This window comes from Lissotriton helveticus, chromosome 12 (assembly GCF_964261635.1).
Source record: "Lissotriton helveticus chromosome 12, aLisHel1.1, whole genome shotgun sequence".
Taxonomy (NCBI): Eukaryota; Metazoa; Chordata; class Amphibia; order Caudata; family Salamandridae; genus Lissotriton; species Lissotriton helveticus.
In genome coordinates this window covers 131801671-131823142 of record NC_136073.1, presented here as the reverse complement: position 1 = coordinate 131823142, position 21472 = coordinate 131801671, and the positions used below count along the sequence as shown (strand labels likewise).

Below are 21472 nucleotides of genomic sequence, written 5' to 3'. Positions count from 1 at the left end.
TAAACAAGAATTTTTAAGAATATTCGACCGAAGGAGAATTTCTCAGGTGGTGGATAATGAACTCTTAGATCTTCGACAGGGGAATCGAGACTTGATCGCATACCTGGCTCAATTCAATAAGTTGGTAGTAGAGACCAATTGGCCAGAGAGCAAGAGAGCCGCAGTATTTTATCGTGGGCTGAGAGATGAATTAAAAGACACCTTGGCTCAAATTCCTAATCGGCCTACCGAAATTTCAGCACTGATAGATTTAGTGTTAGAGATAGATTTCCGTCAAGGAGAACGGCGTGGGGAGAAGAAGAAAGATTTTAAGGCAATACCTCCGAGATTTGACCGGGCTCGGTCAGATGGCACAAAAACCTCTGAAAATCATACAGGAATCGAACCGATGCAAATTGGGACAATAAGAGGCCCTTTGACTAAAGAAGAGAAGGAAAGAAGAAGAGCGAACAACCAATGTATGTATTGTGGATCCGGAAGCCATTTCGTCCGAGAGTGTCCGAAGAAACCAAAGGGTCCATTCAAGCCGAAGGAAAACTAATGGCACCACCTGTGGGGGGAGTTGAACAGGTGAGTGCGACTCAAGAAATAACTCCACATGAACACCAAGTCGCGAACACGCTACAGTCAGCGGCGCCGCATCTAGTTTTGACAATGGAAGTGAAATTCAGACAGACAACCTTGACTGAAGTGTCGGTGATGATTGACTCAGGTGCCACAGGGAACTTCTGTGATTTAAAGTTTGCCACAAGGGTTGGAATTCAGGCAATTCGGAAGGCCAAGAGTGAACCAGTACGTGCTGTAGATGGGACAAATCTTTCTTCAGGGCCCATCGTGAGCCATACCGAGGCTATCCAGTTGACAACCAGAGAAGGACATCAGGAGGAAGTTCAGTTTAATTTGATAGATGCCCCTCAATTCCAATTAATTCTTGGCCTCCCCTGGCTTACGGAGCATAATCCTACAATTAATTGGAGTTCCAGAACTATAGTGATGGATTCAAGTTACTGTTGTGAAAATTGTTTCGATTCAGAGAACCAACTTGAAAAGAACACCCCAGCGCAGGCCTTGTGTACCATCGAGCATTCCCTGTGTGTGATCAATGTTCAAGAAATTCCAGAAGAATATAAGGAATTCGCAGAAGTATTCAATGAAGTGGAAGCAGAACGCTTACCGCCACATCGAGTTTATGACTGCAAGATAGAATTAGAGCCCGGGTCAAATTTGCCATGCAGTCGTGTCTATGCCTTGACCGAGAAGGAACATCAACATTTGAAGGAGTACTTGGATAAGTATCTTGCCAATGGTTTCATTCGACCGTCCCAATCGCCTGTTTCGTCGCCCCTGTTTTTTGTGCCTAAGAAGGAAGGAGAATTGCGGCTGTGCATCGACTACAGAGCCATAAATAAAATAACCAAGAAAAACCGATATCCTCTACCACTAATCTCAGTGCTTCTAGACCAAGTAAAAGGGGCTCGAATCTATAAGAAGCTCGATCTAAGAGGGGCCTATCATCTAGTCCGGATGCGAGAAGGAGACGAGTGGAAGACGGCATTTCGGACAAGATTTGGGCTTTTTGAATATCAAGTGATGCCCTATGGATTGTGCAATGCCCCGGCCGCCTTCCAGCACTTCATCAACGACGTCTTGAAAGAGTTTATAGATCGGTGTGCAATTGTGTACATAGACGATATCCTAATTTATTCTTCCGATGTGGCAAGACATCACGAGCAAGTGAGAGGAGTGTTGCAGAAGCTACAGGAGAATAAATTGTTTGTGAAGTTAGAAAAATGCGCCTTTGATGTGACCAAGGTGGAATTCTTGGGCTTCGTACTGTCACCTTCCGGAATCGTGATGGACCAACGCAAGGTGGAAGCAGTGACAAACTGGAAATCCTCGAGAAGTGTGAAAGAAGTTCAAGGCTTCATAGGATTCGCTAACTTTTATCGGAGGTTTATTAGCGAGTTCTCCAAGAAGATCCTCCCTCTCACCAAGTTACTGAGAAAAGGAACCAAGTTTGAGTGGTCTGAAGAAGCGGAAGAGGCCTTTCAATCGTTAAAAAAGAATTTCACCACAGCGCCAGTTTTGTTGCATGCTGACCCCTCAGAGCCTTTTTACGTAGAAACTGATGCGTCAGATCAAGCGGTGGGAGGAGTGCTGTCACAACGACACAAAACCACGGGCCAATTGCATCCGGTTGCCTACAGATCCAGAAAACTATCTCCTGCTGAAGTGAATTATACCATCACGGAGAAGGAGCTGTTGGCTATCAAGGACGCCTTTAAGGAGTGGCAACACTATTTGATGGGTGCCCGACATCAAGAATTTGAATTTAATTTGAATTTAAAAACATTTGTACAGCGCGCGTTTACCGGGCGGTTTCATGGCGCTAGTGGGGGACAGTGGGTGGCAGCAAGGAGAGGCTAGGTCAGGTAGGCTTGCGTGAAGAGGAAGGTTTTGAGGTTCTTCCGAAACAAAAGATAGGAAGGAGAAGTGCGCAGGGTAGCAGGGAGGGAGTTCCAGAAGGTGGGAGCCAAGACAGCAAAACTTGAGCCGCCCGCTTTCTGTTTTTTAAAGCGAGGAATGACAAGGAGGGCCGAGTGAGCGGAGCGAAGTTCTCTGCCGGGATGATAGGACTTGATGGCAGAACAGATACATTCGGGAGCAGTGCCTGATCTGGCCTGATAGGTGAGGCAGCCAAGTTTAAAGAGGGCGCGCTCTTTTATTGGGAGCCAGTGGAGTGTTTTGAGCAATGGGGTGGCTCGATGGTATTTGGGCAGGCCGTGGATCAGGCGAGCACCCTGGTTCTGCACCAGTTGCAAGCGACGAATCGCGTAGGCAGGGGCCCCGTTATGGACTATGTTACCGTAGTCTATACGAGACAATACCATGGCCAGAATGATTACTTTTAAGGCAGAGGAAGAAAAAAAACTGGAAACTTTCCTAATAGTTCTAAGGGAGAAAAAACAGGAGGAAACCACGGAACTAACTTGTGAATGGACGGTGAGTTGGGAATTGAGGAAAATCCCCAAGGTTTTTACTTTGGGTACAGGAAGTGGGGGGGCACCAAGAGAAGGGGGCCAGAAGGAAGGGGACCATGGACTGCAACCACCTCCGGTCAGAACCAGCTCGGTCTTGTCCGGGTTGAGTTTGAGGTGGTTGCAGTTCATCCAATCATGAATGAACGTCATTACTGTCTGGACGTTCATGGCAGATGAAGATGAGTGGGATAGATTGAAAATTAGCGGTGTTTACGGATCATCGTAATTTAAAATTCTTGAAAACGGCCAGAACACTTACTCCACGACAGCTGAGGTGGTCTCTGTATTTTGCAGATTACGATTTCATAATCACTTTTCGTCCTGGAGCCCAAAATGGGAAAGCAGACGCGTTATCCAGAATTGGTACTGAGTTTTAGAAAACCTCCAAAGACATTCAGCCAATCATTCCCAGTGATAAGATTATCGGAGCCATAACCACCATTCAACTACAAGAGTCAATTGCAGATGTCATGAGCGAAGAGGCCATGCAGAGATGGGTGGAAGAAGACACCAACAGAAGAATAATTCAAAAATTGCCCTATCATCAGAATGCCTTGTATCTACCAACAATCGAGGTACGTCAGCAAGTAATGCAAGAGTGTCATGACGACAAACTGGCTGGCCACAAGGGAGAAGCTAAGACAGAGGAATTAGTCAAGAGACATTATTGGTGGCCTAAAATGGCGTCAGATATTGAGACGTATGTGAAGTCTTGTGAGATTTGCGCGCAGGGGAAGTCAGAACGGCAGGCTCCAAAGGGGTTATTGCAACCCCTACCCACACCCCCCCATCCATGGCACACAGTTACATTAGACCTTATAACAGACCTACCAGTAAGTCGGGGATTCGACACAATTCTAGTGGTAGTGGATGCCTTCTCAAAAATGGCCCATTTCACAGCTCTAAAGGGGGTACCTACAGCCAGACAGTTAGCAGCTCACTTTAGCGCCCAGATTGTTAAAATACATGGAATTCCTAAAATAGTCATTTCAGACAGGGGTTCTCAATTTGTGTCCTGTTTTTGGAAGGCCTTTATGGAAGGGTTGGGAACGGAAGTTAGGTTCTCCACTAGTTACCACCCCGAGACAGATGGGCAGACGGAGAGAGTAAACCAAGAATTGGAACAATATTTACGACTCTTCCTTTTAAAAGAAGAAGGGAATTGGTCGGAATATCTGTGGACAGCAGAATTTGCTCATAATAATGCAAAGAATACCTCGACAGGGTTCTCTCCTTTCTTTGTGAATTATGGCAGACATCCAAACGCAACCATTCGACAAATGGAATCAGCAGTTCCAGCAGTAAAAGAAGTCATGTCACATTTGTTTCGAATCCAACAAGAAGCCATGAACAATCTTCGATAGGCTAAAGCAAAATACAAGGAATATGCTGATCGTAAGAGAAAAGCAGGACCTCTTCTGGTTAAAGGTGACCAGGTTTGGTTAAGTACCAAAAATTTGAGACTCAAAGGAAACAGGAAGTTTCAACCTCGATTTATCGGTCCTTACTCTATAAAAGATCAAATTAATCAGGTCACTTATCGGTTGGAACTGCCATCCAAGTTGAAGATACATCCAGTCTTCCATGTTTCACTGTTAAAAAAGGCTTCTACAAGTCTAAGGAGCCAATTACCTCCAAAGCCAATTCAGTTGGAAACTGGAACGGAGTATGAAGTAAAAGAAATTTTGGATTCCAAGTGCTCCAGAGGCAAACTGTATTATTTGATAGACTGGAAAGGCTATGGCCCAGAGGAACGGTCTTGGGAGCAGGAAGAGGATGTTCATGCACCAAGATTAGTAAAATCCTTTCATCAAAGATTCCCTACTAAGCCAAGAAGGGAAGGATCTACCTTGTTGTGGGGTACTGTCAGGACTCAATCTGTGGGCCCTGTCATTACCTATCCAACTGCGCTGTTGAGTGAATCAAGAGGTACTACAAACACTTGGGTTGACAAGGTGCGATCTTGGAGACGTAAGATGGCCGCCGTTGTTGCCAGCGTGGAAGACAGCAGACGTTCTAGTCTCTCAGACCCCAGCTGCTGAGACTTCTATGTGGAGCGCGAGCGTCATGAAAAACGCGCACTTCACTGAAGACCCTAGCTGAGGAGGTTTGTTTTCCTTAAGCGACGAAGATTCTAGTAATAAGCATTTCCCAGTTTGAGAAGTCGAGTACCTGAGCGAATCATTTTGTGGAAGACGTCGGACTCAGACTCGGCGCAGGAAGTCAAGCGCGAGTCTCTGAGGGCATTGTGAGCGTCAGAATAAAAAGACTGAGAAATACCGTTGACAGCCGCCAAGACGCTGAGAAGCGGCCGCCAGTCAAATCCTGTCGGAGATTCAAGTCCTAAGGGAACAAGACCGGGCGAGAAGCGCCTACAGCGCCAGTCACTGAAAACACAAGCTAAGTGAACATCTGCCTATCGCCTGTGAAAATTAAAATATATATATATATATATATATATATATATATATTACCTACTGGCGGTCGCCAGTAGGTATATATAGTTAGGATTTTTTCTCTATGGGTTTTTTGAAAATTCTATGTCTAATAACTTTGGCGTTTGTGGACGGAATTGGCTGAAATTTTCAGGAAAATGGCACATTTTGTTTCTGAGCAGCCCCTGAAAATTGGGGGGGGTTTCGTCCAGGGGGGGTCGAGAAAAAAGGGGGGTCCCAAAACGTGTTTTTAACATTGAGTTTTCCATAGGGCGGTTGGCCTCACTTTTAGCCCGAACGGCTGAATGGATTTGCACGAAACTTGGCAAAATTGTAGGGACTGGTAGCCCGATGTGCCTTTTGTAGGTCTCAATATATGTGCTCCAGTGGATTTTGAGAAATTAACGTTTAAAAAAAGATATATATCTGTAACAGCGGACTGGGCAGCGGCCCAGGACGCGTACTTTTCGCGCAACGGAGCTTTGTGAAGCGAAGCTGATTGGTTCTCCGGCGTCTGTCAACATTCCAAACAGTCCGTAGCGGCCGCCATCTTGTCTCTCGGTAGGATCGAGAGACAAGAGGAGGTCAAAACAAAGGGGGAAATAACTATAAGGGGGCATAGTAGATCCTCGCTGACCCCCTAGGTTTGATGTGGAGGTTTTAAAAGGGCCCCGCGGGGCAAAAAAAAATAATAATAATAATAATCGAACGGCTGAATGGATTTGCACGAAACTTGGCAAAATTGTAGGGACTGGTAGCCCGATGTGCCTTTGCTAGGTCTCAATATATGTGCTTCAGTGGATTTTGAGAAATTAACGTTCAAAAAAAGATATATATCTGTAACAGCGCACCGCTTCGCGTACTTTTCGCGTTACGGAGCTTTGCGAAGCGAAGCTGATTGGCTCTCCGGTGTCTGTAAACATTCCAAACAGTACGTAGCGGCCGCCATCTTGTCTCTCGGTAGGATCGAGAGACAAGAGGAGGCCAAAGCGAAGGGGCAAATGACCATAAGGGGGCATAGTAGATCCTCGCTGACCCCCTAGGTTTGATGTGGAGGTTTTAAAAGGGCCCCGCGGGGCAAAAAAAAAAATAATAATAATAATCGAACGGCTGATGACCATAAGGGGGCATAGTAGATCCTCGCTGACCCCCTAGGTTTGATGTGGAGGTTTTAAAAGGGCCCCGCGGGGCAAAAAAAAATAATAATAATAATAATCGAACGGCTGAATGGATTTGCACGAAACTTGGTAAAATATTAGGGACTGGTAGCCCGATGTGCCTTTGCTATGTCTCAATATATGTGCTTCAGTGCATTTTGAGAAATTAACGTTCAAAAACAAGATATATATCTGTAACAGCGCTCCGCTTCGCGGAGATAAAATTATATCTGTATTACCTAGCTGTTGCTAACACCAGTTAGCGACGGCTAGTAGGAGATAGCGACCATCTTGGGTCCCACTTTGCATGTGAGTGATATTTATCACTAATGACATGCAAAGTGGGCATGCCAAGATGTTAGCGACTGGAAACAGTCGCTAACATCGCTATCTCCTATTATCAACTTTTGGAAATATTCGAGATAAGCGCGAATATCTCCAAAAAGTAACAGCTGCCCTGAGCAGTTCTTAGCCATGTTATCCAATGGGAGGTGGATAACATGGCTAAGAGCATTAGCTCGGTAATGCATGAATATCGCGGAGTTTTCAGCGACATTAATGCATTGCGCTCGTTTTTTATCGTATTTGCGATAAACCTTGATAATAGCAAGGTTTATCTGCGATAATTTCTGACGGTAAAAAAATCTTTGCAATGCATCGTTAGGGATAAATATCGCTTAACTTTGGTAATATGTCCCAACGTCTGTTAACGTTCGATTCGAAGGAAATCAGGAATTGTTGAAAAACATTGTGTGCGCCATCTTGTCTTTTTTCAAATGCCACACTTTTGTCGTGCACGGCAGCCATTTTAGATGCCTTGACCAGATCCACTCTGTGAACGCTGTCGATCCTTACCATGGCTCCCCACCCTCGCAAGCATCTCCCCCAGGCAGTGGTCACCCCCGCTCTCTGTTTTATGCATGGGTAATAAACCTCCCCCCATCTGCGCTGTTCTTCCCTGAGAATCACACCCTGTGCCCGCCCGACACCTCCCTTTCGCCCTATTCACTACCGCACCCTCTGACACTCCTTTTCCTCTGTGTCCGATTGTCCAGGCCGGTCCTAGGCTATCAGCTAGCCCTGCAGATGTAGTTTATGGCCACAGCTGTAAAGAATCACCCGTCTTCAAAGGAGTTATAGTAGATCAAGGCCCACACTCGATGAGATCCGTCACAGCAGAAGCGTTGCTATTATCTGAAAACCATCCTGTATTGTGATTGGGGAGGGGACCGAGCGTGAAGCGGAAGATTCCAGGGATGACTCTTTGTACATCAAAGTTTTTACAATTATGTGTCACATTAAAAATATATAGCACTCCGACAAAGTAGTAAGATTATAAAACTTTAATAATTTATAAATATATACAAGAAAACAAAAATAGTAATAACATATAAACATTTTTAGAGAAAAACAACGAAGTAGCGGTCGGCTGTGCGAATAGTCCCAACGCAGCACAACGTCCAGATTTCCGGCGTGGGGCGTCGCGGGGGGTGGGTGATCAGTAGCAAACTGTTGTGCGAATAGTTCCAAGGCAGCAGAACGCGCCGAAATCTAGATGACACAAAAGTGATGTCTAGTAAGTTGCCACCCAGCAAATAACGGCGTGGGGCGTCGCGGGGGGTGGGTCATCAGTAGCAAACTGTTGTGCGAATAGTTCCAAGGCAGCAGAACGATGGCACCAAGGTGATGTCCAGTAAGTTGCCGCACTGGTTTTGGTATCCTACAATGCTGCTCCGAATAACGGCGTGGGGCGCCCCGGGGGAGGCGGCGTGAACGGGCCTCTCCAGGTGGAGTGTCATCTGTTGTAGTGGGGCGCCCCTTTACCGTTTCAGTTGCCATTCCGTCCGCTTTTGGTCCACTGTGTCAAAATCCGCCATTCAGCTGAGTTGCGCCCACTCTTGCGGTGCAGCGATAGGCGGCTGCCACAGGACTCTCAAAATGGCGGCAGGCTGTTTCCTTTTTGGGCCTGGTCCACTGAAATGGCCCTGGGACACCTTGGAAATCGGACGCTTGTCTGCTAGGTCTTGGACCCCATTCTCGAAAGCGTCCCCTCCGCCTTGAGAATTCATCAAAAGTTTTGGGGGCCCCGACTCCTGCAGGCTTCTGGTGGGGAGCGGCTGCCATGATTGCTCGCGGAATGACCACGACGGAGCTACGAGATGGTGGTGCTCTCATGGTGACGCCAGCTTCAGTCTGAAACATCCAGAAACAAGGTGGGGCTTTCATCGTTTGGGGGGAAAAAAAAGTTTTCATCCAATGAAAAGTGTTGTTTTTAGGTCATATGATCAAGCCTTCCATCATTAGGAAACCAAAAGTAAAATGAACCAATGAAAAGTTTTATAAAGAAGTCACATGACCTGTTATGCGGCATAGGGTATAAAATGTGGAGAAAATACGTTGGCACGTGAGGCGGTGTCAGTAGCGGACCGATGTGCGAATAGGCCGAAGGCAACACAACGCGCCAAGATCCGGATGGCATCGAGGTGGTGTCATAGTTGAGAGTTCTGAGCAGCGGTTGTAACACTGTCTGAAGCTTATTTGCAGCTGCTGCAGCTTCACTACGCGCGAAGATCCGGATGGCACCGAGGTGGTGTGTAGGAAGTTGCCGCACTGGTGTGGCCATCCTACAATGCTGAAAGTCGGCGTGGGGCGCCCCGTTGGCCTGTGAGTTTGCGTCAGTAGCGGACCGATGTGCGAATAGGCCGAAGGCAGCACAACGCGCCAAGATCCGGATGGCACCGAGGTGGTGTCTAGTAAGTTGTCGCACTTCTGTGGCCATCCTACAATGTTGAAAGTCGGCGTGGGGCGCCCCGTTGGCCTGTGAGATGGTGTCAGTAGCGGACTGATGTGTGAATGGGGCTAAAGGCAGCGCAACAATATTTTCTACTATATTTCCGGTGTAGAAGAGACCACAAGGCGCTGAGATGCCAAGATCCGGATGGCACCGAGGTGGTGTCTTGCAAGTTGTGGTACTGGTGTGGCCATCCTACAATGCTGAAAGTCGGCGTGGGGCGCCCCGTTGGCCTGTGAGATGGCGTCAGTAGCGGACCGATGTGCGAATAGGCCGAAGGCAGCACAACAATATTTTCTGACTGACACCACAAGGCGCTGAGATGCCAAGATCCGGATGGCACCGAGGTGATGTCTAAGTTGCGGACTGGTGTGCGAATGGGGCCAAAGGCAGCGTAACAATATTTTTTGTATGGAAGATACCACTAGGCGTTGAGATGCCAAGATTCGGATGGCACTGAGGTGATGTCTAGCAAGTTGGTGTGGTCATCCTACAATGCTGAAACTCGGCGTGGGTCACCCCATTAGCCTGTGAGATGGCGTCAGTAGCGGACCGATGTGCGAATAGGCCGAAGGCAGCACAACGCGCCAAGATCCGGATGTCACCGTGGTGGTTTCATAGTTGAGAGGCACTTCATCTGCAGTGGGGCGCCGAGATCCGGATGGCACCGAGGTGATGTCTAGCAAGTTGCTGTACTTGTGTGGTCATCCTACAATGCTGAAACTCGGCGTGGGTCGCCCCATTAGCCTGTGAGATAGCAGTTCTTTGGATTTGCGAATAGGCCGAAGGCAGCACAACAATATTTTCTGACTGACACCACAAGGCGCTGAGATGCCAAGATCCGGATGGCACCGAGGTGATGTCTAAGTTGCGGACTGGTGTGCGAATGGGGCCAAAGGCAGCGTAACAATATTTTTTGTATGGAAGATACCACTAGGCGTTGAGATGCCAAGATTCGGATGGCACTGAGGTGATGTCTAGCAAGTTGCTGTGGTCATCCTACAATGCTGAAACTCGGCGTGGGTCACCCCATTAGCCTGTGAGATGGCGTCAGTAGCGGACCGATGTGCGAATAGGCCGAAGGCAGCACAACGCGCCAAGATCCGGATGTCACCGTGGTGGTTTCATAGTTGAGAGGCACTTCATCTGCAGTGGGGCGCCGAGATCCGGATGGCACCGAGGTGATGTCTAGCAAGTTGCTGTACTTGTGTGGTCATCCTACAATGCTGAAACTCGGCGTGGGTCGCCCCATTAGCCTGTGAGATAGCAGTTCTTTGGATTTGGGCCTGGCTCGTCTGCTGTAGTGGGGCGCCCCTTTACCGTTTCAGTTGCCATTCAGCTGAGTTTCGGCTGCTCTTGATGCTACAGCGACAGGCGGCTGCAACAGGACTCTCAAAATGGCGGCCTGTTCTTTGGATTTGGGCCTGGTCCACTAAAATGGCCCTGGGACACCTTAGAACTCGGACGCTCGATTTTTTTTTCCTTTCCTGTACATGCAAAAAAAGGTAAATGCCCGGTACGTTACACGCTTCATCTGCCACGATGAACTCTCTAGAGGAACCGAAAAAAAATATAGTTGTGGTAACTATACCATGCATCGTCATATGGAGAGGTGGCAACAATTAATTATAGTGCTGCATAAAAGAGAGATTTGGAGGAGAACCCCTGACCTGCTAGTACATTCATCAAAGAAGTGGCACTGAGAGCTTCAGAGGCAAGGGAAACGGTCCCAAATATTTAGAAGAACTTTGGAAAGATTAAAATGACATGTTTAGATTGTGGCAAATTTATTTCATGTGGACATCTGAGTGTTACTCTAATAAATACAGCATATGAACATCATCATAGTCGATGGTTGGTAGAGACATTTTGACTATATCCTGGACCTGCCCGTCCTCGCCCAAAATGGCGCCAGAATAAATGGGACTCGTAACTCCTTGTTGTGTACTGGTTGCAGAACCTTGAAATCACGAGATACGTATGCAGTTTTGAAGCACATGGCGGGCGGGGACGAGAATTGATTGAATATTTCGACATCCCTATTGATATTAAGTTCTGATGTGTTATTGATTACTGTACTGTTGAAAGTTCGAATTAACGTCACCCATGGTACTTGCCCGCAAATGTATATCTAGATAATTTTATTGTAACTGGCCCTGTCGTATTTTAATTATAAAATGTACGTCCACCGATTCCGTAACTGTTAGACACCTTAGTTCTTGCAACCTAATGGCCCGCCCGTTACGTTCCTCTACAGTGTAAATGTCTATTCATCATATACGATTACAGTTTGCTCCGTGGCCGGCCCACGTGGTTATAGGCTCGTATTTGTATAATGAAATTTTCACAATAAAGGTTTTTAAAAGAAAACATGGTAGTAGTATATACATTGGTAAAGTTTTTAATAATAGTCACTGTTTTAGAATCATTAAAAGGCAAGTGAAATAAAGCAGACCAATTACATGAAGGGTAAAAGGTATAATACGAAGGAACGCAGTAAAGATAAATGGTCAAGGGCTGTTGTGTTTTCTATTCCTGCAACATAAAGTGATCGATAAGAATCTCATATTCAGGCGTATCGGCGACTAAGACAGCAGGTCGACCCTCTTTTGCTCAACGGCTCCGTCATGGGACGAAGAAACGCTCTTTTTCTCGAAAAAAGAATATATTTTACTTGCAGGACAGTTGTAAAATTTCCGGGAAAGTACATTAGCCTGGAACATTATAACATATATTTAAGAAAAAATAATGTTCGGAAGTAATGAAAAGCGTAATTTTTAGGTCATATGATCAAGCCTTTCATCATTACAATAAGAAAAGTAAAATGAACCAATGAAAAGTTTTATTAACAAGTCACATGACTTGTTATGCTTACGTTACGCGCTGCGCGCCCCGGATGACTTCCGGATGCGCTAACGCGGCGCGTCATATGACGCATTACGCGACAACGCAGGTACAGAATATAGTCAAAATGTCTCCACCAACCAGCGGTCGGAACACAACCCCTTTCAGCAGGCTAAATAGTTCTGTTAAATGACAACAGAAGGGACAGGCAACAAGAACCATCAGTCAAAGAGGGGAGGGCTAGTTCTTCTCTACCGGGTTACATTGGGGCGCTACCGGAACTGATCGAATTGGTAGTCTACAGTGTTTCTGGATGTTTCAGACTGAAGCTGGGGTTAGCATGAGAGCAGCACCATTTCGTAGCTCCGTCGTGGTCATTCCGCAACCAATCATGGCAGCCGTTCTTTATCGTTATTTTGGGCGGGGTGGGTGGCGGAGCCGAGCTGTTTTGCAGCCATCATTGTGTGGAGTTCAGTTCATCTCACTAGTTTTGTATTTGTCATGAGGGGTTGTTCCTAATGTTTCTATTTTTGCGAGGTCAAAAAGAGATCCCATTAGTGGCCTACTGATTTTGCTCGATTCTTTTTCTTTTTTTTTACACGATTTTTCGTTATCTGCAAAGACTAAACAGAGTATTGCGACTCTGTGTTTGTTTGTAAATAGAGAATGAACCAAAGAGAACTAATTCTAAAACAGTAAATACTTGGATAACAATGAATCAAATGGAGAGAGAAGCAGGCACGACGGATTACAATGGGGGCAAAGACCTGCGTTAACTACCTTTCACTATCTGCAAAGAGAGAGTACTCCTAATAGAAATGAGGGGGGGGGGCACCATTCAAAGCAGATCAGTGTGCATAAACACGAAAATGTTTTCACTTACCACGTACTTGACATTCGACAGCTTATGATATTTGCTATTAAAAAACCATTGAAATTCACTGAAAAAACCATAGGTTATAGACCATATATAGTTAGGAATTAGCATTTACAAAACCTTGAAAATTCACTGAAAAAACCATAGGTTATAGACCATATATAGTTAGGAATTAGCATTTAAAAAACCTTATTTTACTCACACAAAACCATTGAAATTCCATATATAGTTAGTTGCACTAACTATATATCGCGCACCTGCAATCCACTGCTGATGATGTCACATATTACATCATTCATGACATGGTCAGTGACATCACTGATGACATCACTGATGACATCTCAAATGACATCACTGATGACATCACTGATGACAACATCCAGTGACTGTATGTTTCTGTAAAGTTAAAATGTGTCTTACATATTGAAGAATGAGTGGAAGTATAAGTGTCTGGACAAAGGATTTAGTAGGTGCATGACTGAATGCATGAGTGAGTGATTAAATGTGTCTCACTGAGTGCATGGGTTAGTGACTAAAGTGTCTTAATTTGTGCATCATTATGTCTGTTGTTCTGTAAACTGCTGCATGTTTTGATCAGTAGCTATATGATTAACTATATGGGTTACTGATTGATTGTCCAAGTATTTGTATGGGAGACTGAGTGTGTGTGTGGCTGGCTGGGAGGTGTGTGACTCTGTGCAGATCAATGTGTACTTGTATCAATGATTGTATAACAAGGTAAGTATGTGTTAGTATATGTTTGAAAATGTAAGGTGCTCTATGTTTAACTGTATAGACAAGAAAATGGAAGTGTCATTGATTCTTTACAGGACTGACTAGGTGTGTGAGTAACTCCATGGATGAGTGGCAGACTGTGAGTGTCTGTATAGGTGTATGAGTGCATATGATAGTGTTGTAAAGATGAGTGATTGTATGTATGAATGATAGTATGGGTGAATGAGTGAAGGTGTGTGTAGACGTAGGAATCAGTGAGTGCGTATGTAGTAACTAGTATTGGTGTGTCAATGGTTTCAAAAATTATATTCTGTATTTAACACTGGGTGAAACAGAGGTTATATTAAAATGTGAGGAGATGCATTGTATTGTCACATGAATGATATCATCAGTGATGTGGTCATTGATGTCAAATGAGATGTCATCAGTGATGTCATCAGTGATGTCATTTGAGATGTCATCAGTGATGTCATCAGTGATGTCACTGACCATGTCATGAATGATGTAATATGTGACATCATCAGCAGTGGATTGCAGGTGCGCGATATATAGTTAGTGCAACTAACTATATATGGAATTTCAATGGTTTTGTGTGAGTAAAATAAGGTTTTTTAAATGCTAATTCCTAACTATATATGGTCTATAACCTATGGTTTTTTCAGTGATATATATATATATAGACAATACGAGAATTGCAATTCAATTAAGCAACTGTTGTTCTTTTAAAAAATAGAACTTATAAGTAAACGTTTTAAAAGAAAAAGAAAGACAAGATGTAAAATATGTAAATACTTACCTCAACTGCTGAAACAACTCGAGGAGCTCAGTGAGCCTGCAAGGAAAGAAAAGAGAGCAAGAATTAGTCATCAGTCAAAGGCCCTATAAGTAAATAAGGAAAAACAATTCAGACAGAAACCCATATTAACAGAAAGCTCTAATATTAGTGAAGTAAGTGCACCTTTCCCTACCAAAATATAAATAGGTAATATTAAGTAAGAGTCATCAGGAACAAAATTAATCTATGTTTGCTGTTTATTTGTTATAATAATGACAACTGATAGATGAGCTGAGTTAAATCATTTCATTAAGAAGAGAGGCAAGGTCCAGCAGCACAAGGGTGGGTGAGCAGAAAAAAACACGTACTCAAGAGTAGACAAATGATTAACCGGATGGCAGGAATGTAATGTTGTGCTATTGCTTTTAGGTTCCTCAAAGCTACAGAGCCACCAGAAGGCAGAGACCAGAGGGAACCAGCGCAGGACCATTCTCTTCTCTGTTTGTTATTTTATCCAACACCCCCTTCCCTTAGGGTAATGAAGGGAGGGTTCAGTGACTTGACCCACCGACATTGCTCAGTGGGATTTGGGTTCTAGCATCTCTGTTCCCGTGCAAGACCTTGGTGAGCAAGATAAGTTACATAGTCCTGACAGGCGGCCAGGAAACCGTTTCAGCCTATCAACCACTGAGGAGACAAAGCCTTTGTATAAGGAATGAGGAAGCAATGAACACATTCAGCCTATCACAGGAGTAGCCCTGAGTGTTCCAAATTATAAATTCTCCATGTCACTGTATGTTATTGAGCCCAAGTAGCTCGCCGTGATCGTATAGTGGTTAGTACTCTGCGTTGTGGCTGCAGCAAACTTGGTTCGAATCCGAGTCACGGCATTGGGGTTGGCAATGTCACGGCAGTTGGGTTTTTCTTTTACAGAATTAACAAATGTACCTGTTGTTTTTGTAAAATGTCTATTAAAAACAGATCCTTTTAAATATTTAAACAATCTAACGACAAATTATTTAAACACACATGATTATAAGATGTAGCTATATTGTACCTACTGACATAAATTATCGTTCTTGAACCTATTTGCGGTGGGGGGAACAGAGCTCTCCCCCATGTCAATCAGAATGCAGATGAATGCAGTTGCAGTTGAGTGACCTGTGTTGTGGCTGTCTAGAGGGAATGCACAAATGTAGCTGTCTCGCAGCCCAATCCAGACGTCAATTGGAGACAGGTTTTCAAGGCAAATAGAGCAGTAAGTGCAGAGAAATGCTCACTCTCTAAAATTGGCATTTATAAAATAGTAAAGTTAAATCCAACCTAACCAGTAAATAGGATTTATCAATAAATAAATAAAGCTTCTCCTCTCTGATATGGAATTACCCCCCAAAAAGTATAAGGGAATACCCAATGCTAACCTATGAGAGGGGCAGACCTCACAGTAGTGAAAAATGTAATAGACTGTTTGGTACTACCAGGACATGCAAACTACCACAGTACATGTCTTACCTTTTACTTACATAGCATGATGCCCCAAGGACTACCTAGGGCCTACCTTAGGGGTTAATTATATTTAATAAAATTGGAGTTTAAGGCTTGGCAAGTAGTTTTAAATGGCAAGTCGAAGTGGCAGTACACTGCAGCACAGGCACTGCAGTAGCAGGCTTGAGACAGGTTTGAAATGCTACTTCTTTGGGCGACACAATCCGTACCTGGGTATATGGTATACCACTTTACAAGGGGCTTTCAAGTAAATTAAATCTGTCAGTCAGGTATACTCCAATTACACACATGATTAGGGAAGAAGCACGTGCACTTCAGCACTGATTAGTAGCGATAAAGTGATCAGAGTCCTAAGGCCAACAAAAAGATACAGCAAAATGCGGAGGTGAAAAGCAATAAGGTAGGGTTGAGACCACCTTAAGAATGAAAGGTCTAACAAAAACGAACTAAGGATAACGTGAGTAAAACATCAGGTTTCTCTACGGCATTTGGTGAGACAAGTTTGCCTTCTTTTATCTTCCATAAATGCAATCTTTCCCGGATCCCTTTATTATATAGCTCTTCAAGGAAAAAAGATAAAGCACTTACAAAGGAGCCTCAAATACTCAAAGATGGTAGACTTCTGTAATATGGGCCATAGACTAAAAGCAGCACGAAAACAGAGTGCAATAGGGTCCCAAAAGCTTGAGTGCCACATGAGAGTATGCATGAAAGCCTATCCTTTTCCAAACTAGAGATATACTCATGCAATTTTTGTTTTTAAGAGAGAATGTGCCTGCTGAAAAAAACATTATTTTTAAAAAGTGCATTGCAGAATATCAGGAATTTGCTGTGGGACACCTTGAAAACTTTCATACAGATTATTTGCACAAAACTTACAGTCAGTTGTTGTGGCCGAGTGGTTAAGGAGATGAACTAGAAGTCCATTGGGGGTCTCCCCGCGCAGGTTCGAATCCTGCCAACAACGAGAAACTTTTTTACATCGGCTACAATTTCAGAAGTTAACCTTTAGTATTTCTTCCATGTCAGTTTTATAAATAGGTGGCTTATTTTGGTGTCACTATTGCCCTTTCATATATTTATTATCGCTACCCCTTTCATATCTTTGCTATAACTCTCTCCCTACATTAGCGCTGGTGCAAACGCTTCAAATTATTATACCCTGGCTCTCTCAGTCATACCTGTGCATGCACTTGAAACTTACTTTACCAATAAAAGAAGCAAATAGAAAAATAAAATAAAAGTGCTTGCTGGATTAGGCAAACACACTTCATAAAACCGCATTTTCTTTTCTATTCTCCCCTTGTTACAAGCTTAACTGCTCCTTGTGTAATTTCTCTTAGCCTGCTGTCCCAGGAAGAGAATTTTATCTACAGGCTCGTTCTGTGTTTTTTTCCTAGTCTTTCTTTCCCTTTTCTGAGATTTGTAACTGTTCCTTTACGTGCTCTATTTAGGCGCCATTAATCTCATTTGAGCTCCTTGTACCTGCTGCTGTTTTCTCCACACCTCATACTGCCTTTTCCCTCTTTCTCTCTTTCTCTGAGGTTGGTGGCTACTTTCCAAAGCTTCTGATGCCCCAATGTTCCTTCATCTTGTTGTCAGACGTGAATTGGAAAAGCAACCAAATTAACAAGCCTTTACCACTCACACATGGCAGAAGTTTATACTTTAATTCAATGAGCTAAGAAAAGCGCGTTGTGGGGCCCCTACGAGCCATGGTGCTTGCTTCATCATAATTAGGCACGCAGTCATTAGCCACAGCTCTGATCATGGGACACTGAGGTCAGTTTCAATAATTCCTCAAAAACCTAACCATGCAGTCCCCCCTAACTGTGTAGTTATCTTGCTTTACTGCTGTTTGTGTGATTAGCTGGGAGGAGCTCACGGCAGCATCCTCCCTATAAAAATGTAGATGGACCGCTCCTTAACTCTTTCTTGCTTCACATACAGATGGCTTGAGGAGGTACAGGGGAGATGCAGGTCTAATAGACGGAATAGAAGATCTGCGCCAGATGTGTTTCTCTGCATTGGTGTCCCATCACAGGCCCACAAGTGTATGTGTGATCTTTGACTCCTGGCAGTTCACAAGCAGGCGGCCAGGAAATGGTTTCAGCCTATAAACCACTGAGGAGACAAAGCCTTTGTATAAGGAATGAGGAAGCAATGAACACATTCAGCCTATCACAGGAGTAGCCCTGAGTGTTCCAAATGATAAATTATCCATGTCACTGTATGTTATTGAGCCCAAGTAGCTCGCCGTGATCGTATAGTGGTTAGTACTCTGCGTTGTGGCCGCAGCAACCCCGGTTCGAATCCGAGTCACAGCATTGTGGTTGGCAATGTCACGGCAGTTGGGTTTTTCTTTTACAGAATTACCAAATGTACCAGTTGTTTTTGTAAAATGTCTATTAAAAACAGATCCTTTTAAATATTTAAACGATCTAACAACAAATTATTTAAACACACATGATTATAAGATGTAGCTATATTGTACCTACTGACATAAATTATCGTTCTTGAACCTATTTGCGGTGGGGGGAACAGAGCTCTCCCCCATGCCAATCAGAATGCAGATGAAAGCAGTTGCAGTTGAGTGACCTGTGTTGTGGCTGTCTAGAGGGAATGCACAAATGTAGCTGTCTCGCAGCCCAATCCAGACGTCAATTGGAGACAGGTTTTCAGGCAAATAGAGCAGTAAGTGCAGAGAAATGCTCACTCTCTAAAAATGGCATTTATAAAATTGTAAAGTTAAATCCAACCTCACCAGTAAATAGGATTCATCAATAAATAAATAAAGCTTCTCCTCTCTGATATGGAATTACCCCCCAAAAAGTATAAGGGAATACCCAATGCTAACCTATGAGAGGGGCAGACCTCACAGTAGTGAAAAATGTAATAGACTGTTTTGTACTACCAGGACATGCAGACTACCACAGTACATGTCTTACCTTTTACTTACATAGAACGATCCCCCTAGGACTACCTAGGGCCTACCTTAGGGGCTAATTATATGTAATAAAATTGGAGTTTAAGGCTTGGCAAGTAGTTTTAAATGGCAAGTCGAAGTGGCAGTACACTGCAGCACAGGCACTGCAGTAGCAGGCTTGAGACAGGTTTGAAATGCTACTTCTTTGGGCGGCGCAATCAGTCCCTGGGTATATGGTATACCACTTTACAAGGGGCTTTCAAGTAAATTAAATCTGTCAGTCAGGTATACTCCAATTACACACATGATTAGGGAAGAAGCACGTGCACTTTAGCACTGATTAGTAGCGATAAAGTGATCAGAGTCCTAAGGCCAACAAAAAGAAACAGCAAAATGCGGAGGTGAAAAGCAATAAGGTGGGGTTGAGACCACCATAAGAATGCAAGGTCTAACAAAAACGAACTAAGGATAACATGAGTAAAACATCAGGTTTCTCTACGGCATTTGGTGAGACAAGTTTGCCTTCTTTTATCTGCCATAAATGCAATCTTTCCCGGATCCCTTTATTATATAGCTCTTCAAGGAAAAAAGATAAAGCACTTACAAATGAGCCTCAAATACTCAAAGATAGTAGACTTCTGTAATATGGGCCATAGACTAAAAGCAGCACGAAAGTGCAATAGGGTCCCAAAAACTTGAGTGCCACATGAGAGTATGCATGAAAGCCTATCCTTTTCCAAACTAGAGATATACTCATGCAATATTTGTTTTTAGGAGAGAATGTGCCTGCTGAAAAAAACATTATATTTAAAAAGAGCATTGCAGAATATCAGGAATTTGCAGTGGGACACCTTAAGGACTTTCATACAGATTATTTGCACAAAACTTACAGTCAGTGTTTGTAGCCGAGTGGTTAAGGCGATGGACTAGAAAGCCATTGGGGTCTCCCCGCGCAGGTTCGAATCCTGCCAACAACGAAAATCTTTTTAACATCGGCTACAATTTCAGAAGTTAACCTTTAGTTTTTCTTCCATGTCAGTTTTATAAATAGGTGCCTTATTTTGGTGTCACTATTGCCCTTTCACATATTTATTATCGCTACCCCTTTCATATCTTTGCTATAACTCTCTCCCTACATTAACGCTGGTGCAAATGCTTCAAATTATTATACCCTGGCTCTCTCAGTCATACCTGTGCATGCACTTGAAACTTACTTTACCAATAAAAGAAGCAAATAGAAAAATAAAACAAAAGCGCTTGAGGATTAGGCAAACACACTTCATAAAAATGCATTTACTTTTCTATTCTCCCCGTGTTACAAGCTTAACTGCTCCCTGTGTATATTCTCTTAGCCTGCTGTCCCAGGAAGAGAATGTTATCAACATGCTCATTCTGTGTTTTTTTCCTAGTCTTTCTTTCCCTTTTCTGAGATTTGTAACTGTTCCTTTACGTGCTCTATTTAGGCGCCATTAATCTCATTTGAGCTCCTTGTACCTGCTGCTGTTTTCTCCACACCTCATACTGCCTTTTCCCTCTTTCTCTCTTTCTCTGAGGTTGGTGGCTACTTTTCAAAGCTTCTGATGCCCCAATGTTCCTTCATTTTGTTGTCAGACGTGCATTGGAAAAGCAACCAAATTAACAAGCCTTTACCACTCACACATGGCAGAAGTTTATACTTTAATTCAATGAGCTAAGAAAAGCGTGTTGTGGGGCCCCTTCGAGCCATGGTGCTTGCTTCATCATAATTAGGCACGCAGTCATTAGCCACAGCTCTGATCATGGGTCACTGAGGTCAGTTTCAATAATTCCTCTAAAACCTAACCATGCAGTCCCCCCTAACTGTGTAGTTATCTTGCTTTACTGCTGTTTGTGTGATTAGCTGGGAGGAGCTCACGGCAGCATCCTCCCTATAAAAGTGTAGATGGACCTCTCCTTAACTCTTTCTTGCTTCACATACAGATGACTTGAGGAGGTACAGGGGAGATGCAGGTCTAATAGACAGAATAGAAGATCTGCGCCAGGTGTGTTTCTCTGCATTGGTGTCCCATCACAGGCCCACAAGTGTATGTGTGATCTTTGACTCCTGGCAGTTCACAAGCAGGCGGACAGGAAACGGTTTCAGCCTATTAACCACTGAGGAGACAAAGCCTTTGTATAAGCAATGAGGAAGCAATGAACACATTCAGCCTATCACAGGAGTTCCCTGAGTGTTCCGAATTATAAATTCTCCATGTCACTGTATGTTATTGAGCCCAAGTAGCTCGCCGTGATCGTATAGTGGATAGTACTCTGCGTTGTGGCCGCAGCAACCTCGGTTCGAATCCGAGTCACGGCATTGTGGTTGGCAATGTCGCGGCAGTTGGGTTTTTCTTTTACAGAATTACC

The 21472-nt window shown here is 44.0% G+C and overlaps 3 non-coding genes across 3 annotated transcripts; all 3 read left to right on the top strand.

Moving 5' to 3' along the window:
* Window positions 1–17045: 17045 nt before the first annotated feature.
* TRNAS-AGA (transfer RNA serine (anticodon AGA)) lies at window positions 17046–17128 on the top strand. Its single transcript has one exon. It is a non-coding gene; the product is annotated as a tRNA-Ser (tRNA).
* Window positions 17129–19982: 2854 nt separating this feature from the next.
* Window positions 19983–20064, top strand: TRNAS-AGA (transfer RNA serine (anticodon AGA)). The gene has a single exon. It is a non-coding gene; the product is annotated as a tRNA-Ser (tRNA).
* Window positions 20065–21350: 1286 nt separating this feature from the next.
* Window positions 21351–21422, top strand: TRNAH-GUG (transfer RNA histidin (anticodon GUG)). The gene has a single exon. It is a non-coding gene; the product is annotated as a tRNA-His (tRNA).
* Window positions 21423–21472: the final 50 nt, after the last annotated feature.